The sequence below is a fragment of the Bactrocera dorsalis genome, chromosome 2, assembly GCF_023373825.1.
Source record: "Bactrocera dorsalis isolate Fly_Bdor chromosome 2, ASM2337382v1, whole genome shotgun sequence".
Lineage (NCBI taxonomy): Eukaryota > Metazoa > Arthropoda > Insecta > Diptera > Tephritidae > Bactrocera > Bactrocera dorsalis.
Window position 1 is genome coordinate 63,750,752 of NC_064304.1, and position 11,070 is coordinate 63,761,821.

The window sequence follows — 11,070 nt, forward strand, 5'->3', positions numbered from 1 at the left end:
TTAAGCCATGGTGTTCCTTTAGTAATAACATTAGGAATATATGTATATACGCCACAGTAAAGGCAAATGAATATCAGCCAAGGAGGTATATTATATTTAAATAAAAAAATTGAAAAATCAATAATATTTATTATTTAATGGTGTGCTTAAGCGGGATTGCAAATTAACTTGCTGTCCAACAACTAGTCTTTGAAGCATTAGACGCAAAACAAAATCCACGTTCTTGAAAAATGATACTGGAGATTCCTGAAATATTGGAACAACAACCACAATATCGAGACACTGCAGTCCTCGAAATAAAGAAATCACACTTTGCTAACATAGCTAACACTTAGCAACATTAGGGAAACACTGAAAACTACCCAACATATTACATCAATCAACCATCCGCCTCACCAACAAAATCTTTTTAAAAGGAATACTAACGCTTCGCCGCAAAACTCCTATCAACAACAAATGCAGCGCATCAATCAAACCGCACGAACAAACTACAAAGGATATTTTGAGAAAATGAGTACTTTTTTAGGCTAATAAAGAGGTTACCTCGCGTCAAAACAAAATATTAATCAACACACCCGTTTCAAAAATCAATCAAATTGAATAATTAAAGAAATTAGTGAGTTGTTAAAAAAAGGAATTATTATATATATAATTTAAATATATGTACTGTTCCGAAAAAAGAAGGCAATTATAACTAATACCTACATCAGGTGTGGTAAATATGAGTATACAAAATTTAGGAAAAGCAATGTAGAGTGGACCAATAAAGTTTACATACACCTAGTTCTATTAAATTACGACGCGTTTATTTGTTTTAAAATGAATACATTTTGTGTTTTTTTCGTATCCATATCAAGATATTGTGTATTTAACATTAAATATAGCATATCAAAAAAAAATTTTTTATACATAAATAAAAAAAATTAATGCTAAAGCTTAAAATGCGCCTAATTCATATCAAAAAAGTTTACGTACACCAATGGTTATTTATATAAATCAAAAAAAATTACAATAGTTTTAGCGGTTTTTGTCCTACATTTTGTTGCTATTATTGTCCCTAAACATCGATGTATGTTGCCCACTGAATTTCTAGTATTATTTCCGGATATTTTGACCCACTAAGTCCATGATCCAGCTTTTTGGCCTTATTTTGATGAAATTCGATGTTTTCGAATACGATTTTTCAAAAAGTTCCAGATATTTTGAATAGGATTAATGTATGGTGATTGCGGGACCTATGGAGTTATTTTTAATTCCATAACAACCCTGCATGTACAAGATGAGACGGGTGTTTTGGGTCGTTATCTTGTTATAAATAGAAGTGACCGCTATTAACAGCTATTCGACTATACATTTAGAATCAGAATTCAACCAAATTTTATGAAAGGAATGTGATAGAAAAAAAACGGTTTGGAGTCAATTGAGCAAAATATGAATTTAAGATTATGCTTTTTGATTTAAAAAACGCCCTATCAATATTTTAAACATATGTAAACGATATTTTGCGAATACTTAGGACGCAAAATTAAACTCATTAAAGTTACTGTAGACCCCAAGAAAATTGATACAATAAAAGAATGACCTGTTTCATAGACGTTAAAAGAGCTTAGATCCTTCCTAGGACTAGCCAGCTGCTACAGGAAATTTGTTCAAAATTTTGCAGCATTCACAAAACCTTTGACTATAAACTTACTCGTACATGGTGATAGCGGCATAGTTAGTAAAAACAAAGGTGGTAGTGTAGAAATTAATTTAGATTAAGCATGAAATAGAACTTCGGAAAGATTTGGTTAGAAGATGGAATAAATTAACACATTAGTCTCCTAGTCTGCCCACTGTCAAAAAAGTCTTGCGGTATTTTCGCTAGTTGGCGCTGGAAGCGCGTAGGTCTAGTTTTATTCGTCGCATCGGGTCATGCTTTACCTTTTTGGAAAGCTCATTTCACGCGATAACACGTGTTTGATTGATTGTCGTTTTTTTTAAGTCGTTCGTGAGTTATAGCGTCGCAAACGTGGAGCAAATTAAGAGAAAATACGGCATATTTTACAGTACTACTACGATAAAGGCAAAAATGCATCTCAAGCCGCCAATAAAATTTGTGCAGTTTATGGACCCGATACAGTTTCCATTTCCACCGCACAACGATGGTTTCAACGTTTTCGTTCTGATGTAGAGGTGATCGAAGATGCGCCACGCTCCGGAAGGCCTGTCGTCGAAAATTGCGATAAAATCGCTGAATTGGTCGAAATATACCGGCATAGTAGCAGCCGTAGCATCGGTCAAGAGCTGGGCATGAGTCATCAAAAATTCATTTCAATTTCAATTTCAATAAAAAAAAATATAAATAAATAATAAAAAATATAAAACAATGCCACTTTTCGTTGTAATTTTATAACTTAAGAACCGGCTCACCTACATATCTAACCCAAATCTTCAGGCTATATTCGAACTATTTACCAGATGGTTTATGTGAAGTTTACATTTCTGTAACAAATGAATTCAATAAATATTAATGGGGATTTTTGTGTCAAATTGAAAATTTTTAAGATTGGGACTGTGCTGTTAAATTGTTATGTTGTTACAGAAACGTCAAATTGTGTACCGGCGTGTGAATTGTAAAAAGATACCTAAATACGATTAGTGAATTTCATCACTGCAAAATTGATAACATTATAATTAAAATATGCAAATTTTGTTGTTCATGTGCAAATAAGAGTAACTCAATATATGCAAATATATATATGACATACTAACATAATAACCAGTGGCGGATTTGCTCTAAGGCCCAGTAGGCCCGGGGCTAGGGCCGTCAGATATTAAGGGCGGCAAATCGTGCCAAAAGAAACCACTGATAACAACAAGATTAACAAGAAATAACTCCAATGCCAAGTATCTTAACCGTATGCTTATATAATCTTCCTAAATCTCTATTTTTGCGTATCAAAGTATAAATAATTTCGTACATCATTCATATAAATATTATTGTTATTACGCACGTGTCAGTCCAGCTCGTGCGGACGCGCCGCTGTGACCCCTTAATGTCCTTAGAGCTTATGGAAATCCAGCCTCAGGATTTACGAGTTATATTTCTTCAACGACATGCGAAGAGTTCCTTCGACTTATGGGAAACAAAGTGTTGGAAACAATTGTAATTGAAATATTAACAGCAAAATATTTTTCTCTGATCATTGACTCGACACCGGATATATCTCACTTATCTAATCAGATATGTCCTGCCTAATGGATCACCTGCAGAACGGTTTCTCAAGTTTATTCCAAACACAGGCCACAAATCACAACAAATGACAGATGCAGTTACTTCAACTTTAACTGAAATGGGAGTTGACATTTCAAACTGCCGCCGGCAATCATATGACAACGCAGGCAAATAAGGGCCTGCAAGCTAAAATAAACGAAATTTCACCCCTTGCCGACTATGTTCCCTGTTCAGCACACTCGCTGAATTCAGTAGGTGAATGTGCAGCTGAAAGCATCCAAGAGGTTTGTTCGTTCTTTTCTCTACTCCAAGAGTTATACAACTTCTTTGCAGCGACAACTCAGCGTTGGGAACTCCTTCAAACCCATTTCATCGTCAAAAGTCTATCAACGACGAGCTGACCAACGCAGACCTTTCAGACGCATGCAAAAGTTTACGCGAATCCTGGAAAGAAATCCATAAAGCGCTAGTCACCATCAAAAATGCCACACAACAGAAGAGAACCGTTATATGTGAAGCAAGAGGTATTCATTTGAAACTGGAACGTTTTGAAACGGCCCTCATGGCTGTTTTTTTGGGGATGTTTACTAGATAGCATTAACGCCACAAGTAAAAAACTTCAGAGTGTGGAAATTGACATTACCATTATCATAGAACTGTACGAGGCTTTAATACATTTTGTTGACGAAACAAGAGAGAATTTCGATGATTTCGAAAAAAAGCGAAAAAACTGTCCTTCGTACAGGAATACGAAAAAGATTTTCGACGCAATCGAAAGCGTAAGCTGCTTTCTGGCGAGACAAATACAGGTGAAGAAATGCAACAAAAAATGGCCGTGAAAATTTTAGAATAAATACTTTATTAGTAGTACTTGATATATACATTATTAAACGATCTTGTTTTGCTTAACATAATTGGATTGCGAAGATTTGATTAATGGTTTTGCTGCGCTTAAGTGCAGACGAGTTTTGTAACACATTGTACGAGTAAAACATTTATTTTTTTAAAAACAAAACCTAAAACCATTTTTAAATGTCCAATCATCCCTGAAATCTCGGAAAATATTATAAACTAACTTTATCCGCTAGCTTTTAGTTAAACAATTTTCTGAATCAATTAAAAGTGGGAATAAAGTAAATTCATGAATTATGTGTTTAGTCTATAATGATGGGTGCAGAGATAGGGGCGGCACATGGCCTGGGGCCTAGAGCGGCTAGGACTGCAAATCCGTCACTGATAATATCCTAAAAACGTAATTTATTACAAGAATAAATATATATGTGTAAATCACATCATTCCCCATTTAACTTTCATACTCATCTTTCATGCACACATGCATGAATGTACAATTCAAATTTAAATCAAGATATTATCATTTATCAATATAACAAGTAAGGAAGGGCCAAGTTCGGGTGTCACCGAACATTTTATACTCTCGCATGATAAAGTGATAATCGAGATTTCATTATCCGTCATTTACCTATCATCATTGGTTCCTAATGTGTATATTATACAGAGAAGGCATCAGATGGAATTCAAAATAGCGTTATATTGGAAGAAGGCGTGGTTGTGAACCGATTTCGCCCATATTTCGTACATATCATCAGGGTGTTAAGAAAATATTATATACCGAATTTCATTGAAATCGGTTGAGTAGTTCCTGAGATATGGTTTTTGGTCCATAAGCGGGCGACGCCACGCCCATTTTCATTTTTTAAAAAAAGCCTGGGTGCAGCTTCTTTCTGTCATTTCTTCCGTAAAATTTAGTGTTTCTGACGTTTTTTTGTTAGTCGGTTAACGCACTTTTAGTGATTTTCAACATAACCTTTGTATTGGAGGTGGGCGTGGTTATTATCCGATTTCTTCCATTTTGAACTGTGCCTGAAGGAAACGGCTCTATAGAGTTTGGTTGACATAGCTATAGTAGTTTCCGAGATATGTACAAAAAACTTAGTAGGGGCGGGGCCACACCCACTTTTCCAAAAAAATTACTTCCAAATATGCTCCTCCCTAATGCGATCCTTTGTGCCAAATTCCATTTTAATATCTTTATTTATGGCTTAGTTATGACACTTTATACACGCCATTTTGTGGGCGTGGCAGTGGGCCGATTTTGCCCATCTTCGAACTTAACCTTCTTATGGAGCCAAGAAATACGTGTACCAAGTTTCATCATGATATCTCAATTTTTACTCAAGTTACAGCTTGCACGGACGGACGGACGGACAGACAGACATCCGGATTTCAACTCTACTCGTCACCCTGATCACTTTGGTATATATAACCCTATATCTGACTCTTTTAGTTTTAGGACTTACAAACAACCGTTATGTGAACAAAACTATAATACTCTCCTTAGCAACTTTATTGCGAGAGTATAAAAAGTGCGCGAATTGCTCTATATGTGTATACATACATATATGTGTATGATATGGCCGAACAAATATTGTGTACACAAACCAACATACAAATATGCGTACACATACGGGGAGACTTTAAATTTCCAGTGGAAATAGTCACCGTGGCTAAGTTTAAGCGACCGGGGTGGTCGACATGTCGCGGATAGCCGGACGGCCTTTAGTAGCAGGTTAGTTGCGAAAAAAGTTTAAACGAATAAGCAATCCCCGACGAGAAGCGGCGGGAGTAGAGGTTGCGGTATAAAAGCCAGCAAGAACGTTGAAACTCCTGCGACAGTGGGCGAATCGACAAGAGCCATGTTGGTATTAAAAAAAATAAAAAAAAAAATCCAGTCATGACGGATCCATAATGGGTGGCTTCTTGGTCAGCGTCTGTTCACCATGTTAGGTGCGACTGATTAAATCTAACTGACCGGTACACGACGCAGCATATTGGGAGCTCCTTGAACTTTTCGCTACTGAGCTTGTATCAGTAAACAGCAACCGGTCCTTGGCCAGGAAGTGTGCATTGGGCCCGGTTTTTTTTTTTTTTTTGTTTCGAAGGGGGAATCTTTCATAGATACCGTCAGTCCCAGACGGCATGCACGATAAGGGTACGCTAAGGGTATACCTCTTTCGGGACCACGCTCAGTATGGTTGACCATGTTGAACTTGCGTAACAGTACGCCTACGTACTAAACCCTAACTCCGACTGCATTTCACTGATCCTACGGGACTGCCGTTAAGCATTTCTTCGCAGGACCAGGCTCAGCCAAAATTAGCTCTTCGTGGATGCCTTTCTGCACTACTCTTCTCTAACTCTTCTGATATCGCTACTTCGTTGTCTTTCCTTTTTTCTTAGTTCTTGCAGGGCAATTGCGGACCAATTCTTCACATTACTCCACACGATTTTGCTTTTTATCATGTGGTGCACGATATTCTCTGGAGTCACACGTTGGTTGATAATAATTTCTAAGTCTTTTCTTTCTGCTTCGAATTTCGGGCAGTGAAAGAAAATATGCTCTGCGTTTTCGCTGCCATTGCCGCAGAATGAACATTCTGTTCCGTTATCGTGGCCGTATTTGTACAGGTACTCTCGGAAGCATCCGTGTCCGGTTAGGAATTGCGTCAGGTAGTAATCAGAATTTCCGTTCTTCCTCTCCACCCATGTTTTCACGTTTCTGATTAGCTTATATGTCCACCTTCCATTTTCTGCTATGTCCCAGCGCCTCTGCCACTCACATAAGCTTTCCTCTCTTTCCTTATTTCGCTCCGCTGTTGTAAGACGCCTCCTTGCGCTTCTTGATTTTTCTCTTTTGAGCTCTAACGCCATTATGTCCGGTGGTATGATGCCCGATATGAATTCACAAATAACTCTTATTGCATTAAGCTGAGTCAGAGATCTTGCTTTCTTCGCGTATGTTTTATTATGCATTGCTGGTCCCCATATTGGCGCCGCATACATTAGCACCGATTGACTCACTTTAGCCAAGAGTGCTCGCTTGCCCTGGCTTGGTCCTCCAATATTAGCCATCATCCTGAATAGGGCCACCGTTATTCGCGTCGCTTTTGCACATGCTTTTTCAATGTGCGTATAATAATTAAGCCGCGTGTCTATTACAACGCCTAGGTATTTTAACGACTGCTGAGTTGTTATGCTATGACCATCAATATTAAAAGTAACATTTTCTATTTTTTTTCTGCTTGTAATTAGCACTGCTTCCGTTTTTTGGGTTGCTAGTTGGAGCTTTTTCGTCGTGAGCCAGCTCTTTATTCTTAAGGCGGTGTCTTCACATAAGCTTTCTACTTGATTGATTTCTTTCCCTACCACCGTAACCGCAATGTCATCGGCGTACCCGATAATTTGGACCCCTCTTTCTAATGGTAGTCGAAGCACTCCGTCATATAACACGTTCCACAGCAGTGCCCGGGTGAGTGCCGGTCCGTACGTGTTTAAGTGGAAAATAATACGAGAAACAATACAAACAACATATGTAATGGAAGCGGCATTTATGGAATTTTAATGAGTAGTCATACTCTACAATAGAGGCAGATCTGACTGTGAAAACCCCAAATGCGGAAGTAGATCCCTTCAAGCATGTACCGAGGATAGCCCGATCGCCTAATCAGACGCCCATAGTCAATAAACATGTGCGCGAGTTAATATTCTTTTCAAATAATAAAAATATATATTTTTTAAGTCCAAGTAAAGGGACTGATTCTTTATTGATATCTATTAATATAGAGTACAAATGCTCGTGGTATAATAATCTTATGACTTAGGCAGTCTAACAATTAAGAACGTTGTCTGCTTGATTACAATTCTTTATTTAGTATTTCTATAATCAGCTGAAGCTCTGTGATTGGTTAATATTATCTGGTGCTGTATGTAAAATATAAGACTCTGTAATAGTATGGTTTCCGCGGTGATACACTTAGCAACTGGGTGTGGTATATTTTGTGTGTAGTGTTGACTGTACTTATGTTGATACATATGTATATTAACTCTCCTGAGTTTTGTAAAAAAAGATGTCGTGATCTGTAATTTACTTTCTTGGTTGATGAGATGTTGCAATCCGGCATTCATTAGTGTGTTGTTTTTGGCCAAAAAGTCGCGCACAAGCAACGATGTGTGAGCAGGGGCGTTATCGTGGTGCAATTTTTTTGATAGGTAAAAATCGAAGACCATCCAAAACACGTGCAAGAAAAGCAGCTGTCAACAATTAAATGAACATTCAAAATGGCCGAGCTTGTCGGCATAAGTGAGAGACATGAGTACCAACATAACGCCACAAAAAATTCGAAATTCGAATATACGTAACCCGCGAAAATTCAAAATTCGCGATAATTTTTGAACACACCTCGTATTTCTAATAGAGTGTTTCTCGAATGGAATTATTAATTGTTTTAATTTCTGAATGCGCGTATTGTCAAATTGATATTTTGATTGTGATTTTAAAATTTCTAATGCATGAATTCTTTCGTATTGTTGGGATTCGATGAATTCTTTTACCTCTTGGTCCTGGTTATAATAATATTCGGAATTAATTTCTACAGATATGTGCATTGAATTGAACTAGGTTAATTCCCTTTATGGTTTCGTTATTTATTTTATGCGTTTATCATGACTTACGAATCAGCTGATATGACCTATCCTATGGGAGCGCAATGTAAATGATCAGCCAACACCGCTTCTACCGCCTAATTTACCATAGGATATCGTAAATTTCCACGGTATTTGGATTTTTCCCTTAGAAACGTGTCAGCTGATTGCTTTCTCACTACGCAGGGTTGCCAGTCTCGATGTACTGTAGTAGTTAAAAAAATTGTCTTCAATATCTTTGCAATTTTCTTAAACTAACTTAATAATGGAGGATGGAGTCATGTGTAGAAGTTCACGCAAGTGAGGAAAGTTCTCTGATCGCCATTCACTTGGGAGTGGCCAGAAACGATTCTTTTGCATATGACTCAAGCAGCTCACGACTTCCGGTCTTTGACCAAGTATCCTCTGGGTAGCCTAAGAACATCCGTTTGAAGGCGAGCTAACGTGAGAAGGCGAAACATCCCCTGCATAGGGTTGTGCGCTGGGTTTGGGACCCGCCACGTAAAAAAACACCCCCAGCGAATATTAACAACAAGCCTCGGATGAGTGACCCCCCTTTTGATGACGACCATGGCAAACGAAATAAGGACTACGAATTGAGGGCATGCACCTGGAATGTCCGGTCCCTTAATTGGGAAGGTGCCGCTGCCCAGCTGGTTGATGTCCTCGTGAAAACAAAGGCTGACATCACCGCCGTCCAAGAAATGCGATGGACGGGACAAGGACAGAGACGAGTAGGTCCTTGTGACATTTACTACAGTGGCCATATAAAGGAGCGCAAGTTTGGTGTTGGATTCGTGGTGGGAGAGAGACTCCGTCGCCGAGTACTATCATTCACTGCGGTGAATGAACGTCTAGCCACAATCCGCATCAAAGCGAGGTTCTTCAACATATCGCTGATTTGCGCCCACGCCCCGACGGAAGAGAAGGACGATGTGACCAAAGATGCCTTTTATGAGTGCTTGGAGCGCACTTATGAGAGATGCCCCCGCCACGATGTCAAAATCGTGCTTGGCGACTTTAACGCCAGGGTGGGCAAAGAAGGTATCTTTGGCACTACGGTCGGTAAATTCAGCCTCCACGACGAAACATCCCCAAATGGGTTGAGGCTGATCGACTTCGCCGGGGCCCGAAATATGGTTATCTGTAGTACTAGATTCCAGCATAAGAAGATACATCAAGCTACCTGGCTGTCTCCGGATCGAAAAACCACCAACCAGATCGATCATGTTGTGATAGACGGAAGACACGTCTCCAGTGTTTTAGATGTGCGTGCGCTCCGAGGTCCTAACATCGACTCGGACCACTATATTGTTGCAGCCAAAATTCGCACCCGCCTCTGTGCAGCAAAAAACGCACGCCAACAAACACAAGGAAGGTTCGACGTCGAGAAGCTGCAATCACAACAGACAGCCGAACGTTTTTCTACTCGGCTTGCACTCCTGCTCTCTGAGAGCACTCATCAACAATTCGGTATAAGGGAACTGTGGGACGGCATTTCAAACTCCTTACGTACAGCTGCAACCGAAACCATTGGTTTTCGGAAAGTGCAAAAGAACAGCTGGTACGACGAGGAGTGCCGTGTCGCAGCGGAGAGAAAACAGGCTGCCTACCTCGCAACGTTACGATCGACCACAACACGTGCGGGATGGGATAGATACCGAGAGTTGAAGAGGGAAGCGAGACGCATTTGCAGACAGAAGAAGAAAGAGGCCGAAATGCGTGAGTATGAACAGCTCGATAAGCTGGCCGACAGGGGTAATGCTCGAAAATTCTACGAAAAGATGCGGCGGCTTACAGAAGGTTTCAAGACCGGAGCATACTCTTGTAGAACCCCCAAAGGTGATCTAGTTACCGATGCCCAGAGCATACTTAAATTATGGAGGGAACACTTCTCTAGCCTGCTGAATGGCAGTGAAAGCACAACACCGGGAGAAGGCGAACCCGATTCCCCAATCGATGACGATGGAGCAGACGTTCCATTACCCGACCATGAAGAAGTTCGAATAGCAATCACCCGCCTGAAGAACAACAAAGCGGCAGGGGCCGATGGACTGCCGGCCGAGCTATTCAAACACGGCGGCGAAGAACTGATAAGGAGCATGCATCAGCTTCTTTGTAAAATATGGTCGGACGAAAGCATGCCCAACGACTGGAATTTAAGTGTGCTATGCCCAATCCATAAAAAAGGAGACCCCACAATCTGCGCCAACTACCGTGGGATTAGCCTCCTCAACATCGCATATAAGGTTCTATCGAGCGTATTGTGTGAAAGATTAAAGCCCACCGTCAACGAACTGATTGGACCTTATCAGTGTGGCTTTAGACCTGGCAAATCAACAACTGACCAGATA

The 11,070-nt window shown here is 39.7% G+C and overlaps 1 protein-coding gene across 1 annotated transcript in view; it reads right to left on the minus strand.

Moving 5' to 3' along the window:
• The window catches only part of LOC125776669 (uncharacterized), a 532,635-nt gene extending 522,694 nt beyond the window's left edge, over nucleotides 1–9,941 (minus strand). Inside the window, exon 1 of the mRNA XM_049450175.1 lies at nucleotides 9,807–9,941. The gene's annotated coding sequence lies outside the window, so the exon portion shown is untranslated. The remainder of the gene's footprint in view (nucleotides 1–9,806) is intronic.
• Between the last annotated feature and the right edge of the window lie 1,129 nt (nucleotides 9,942–11,070).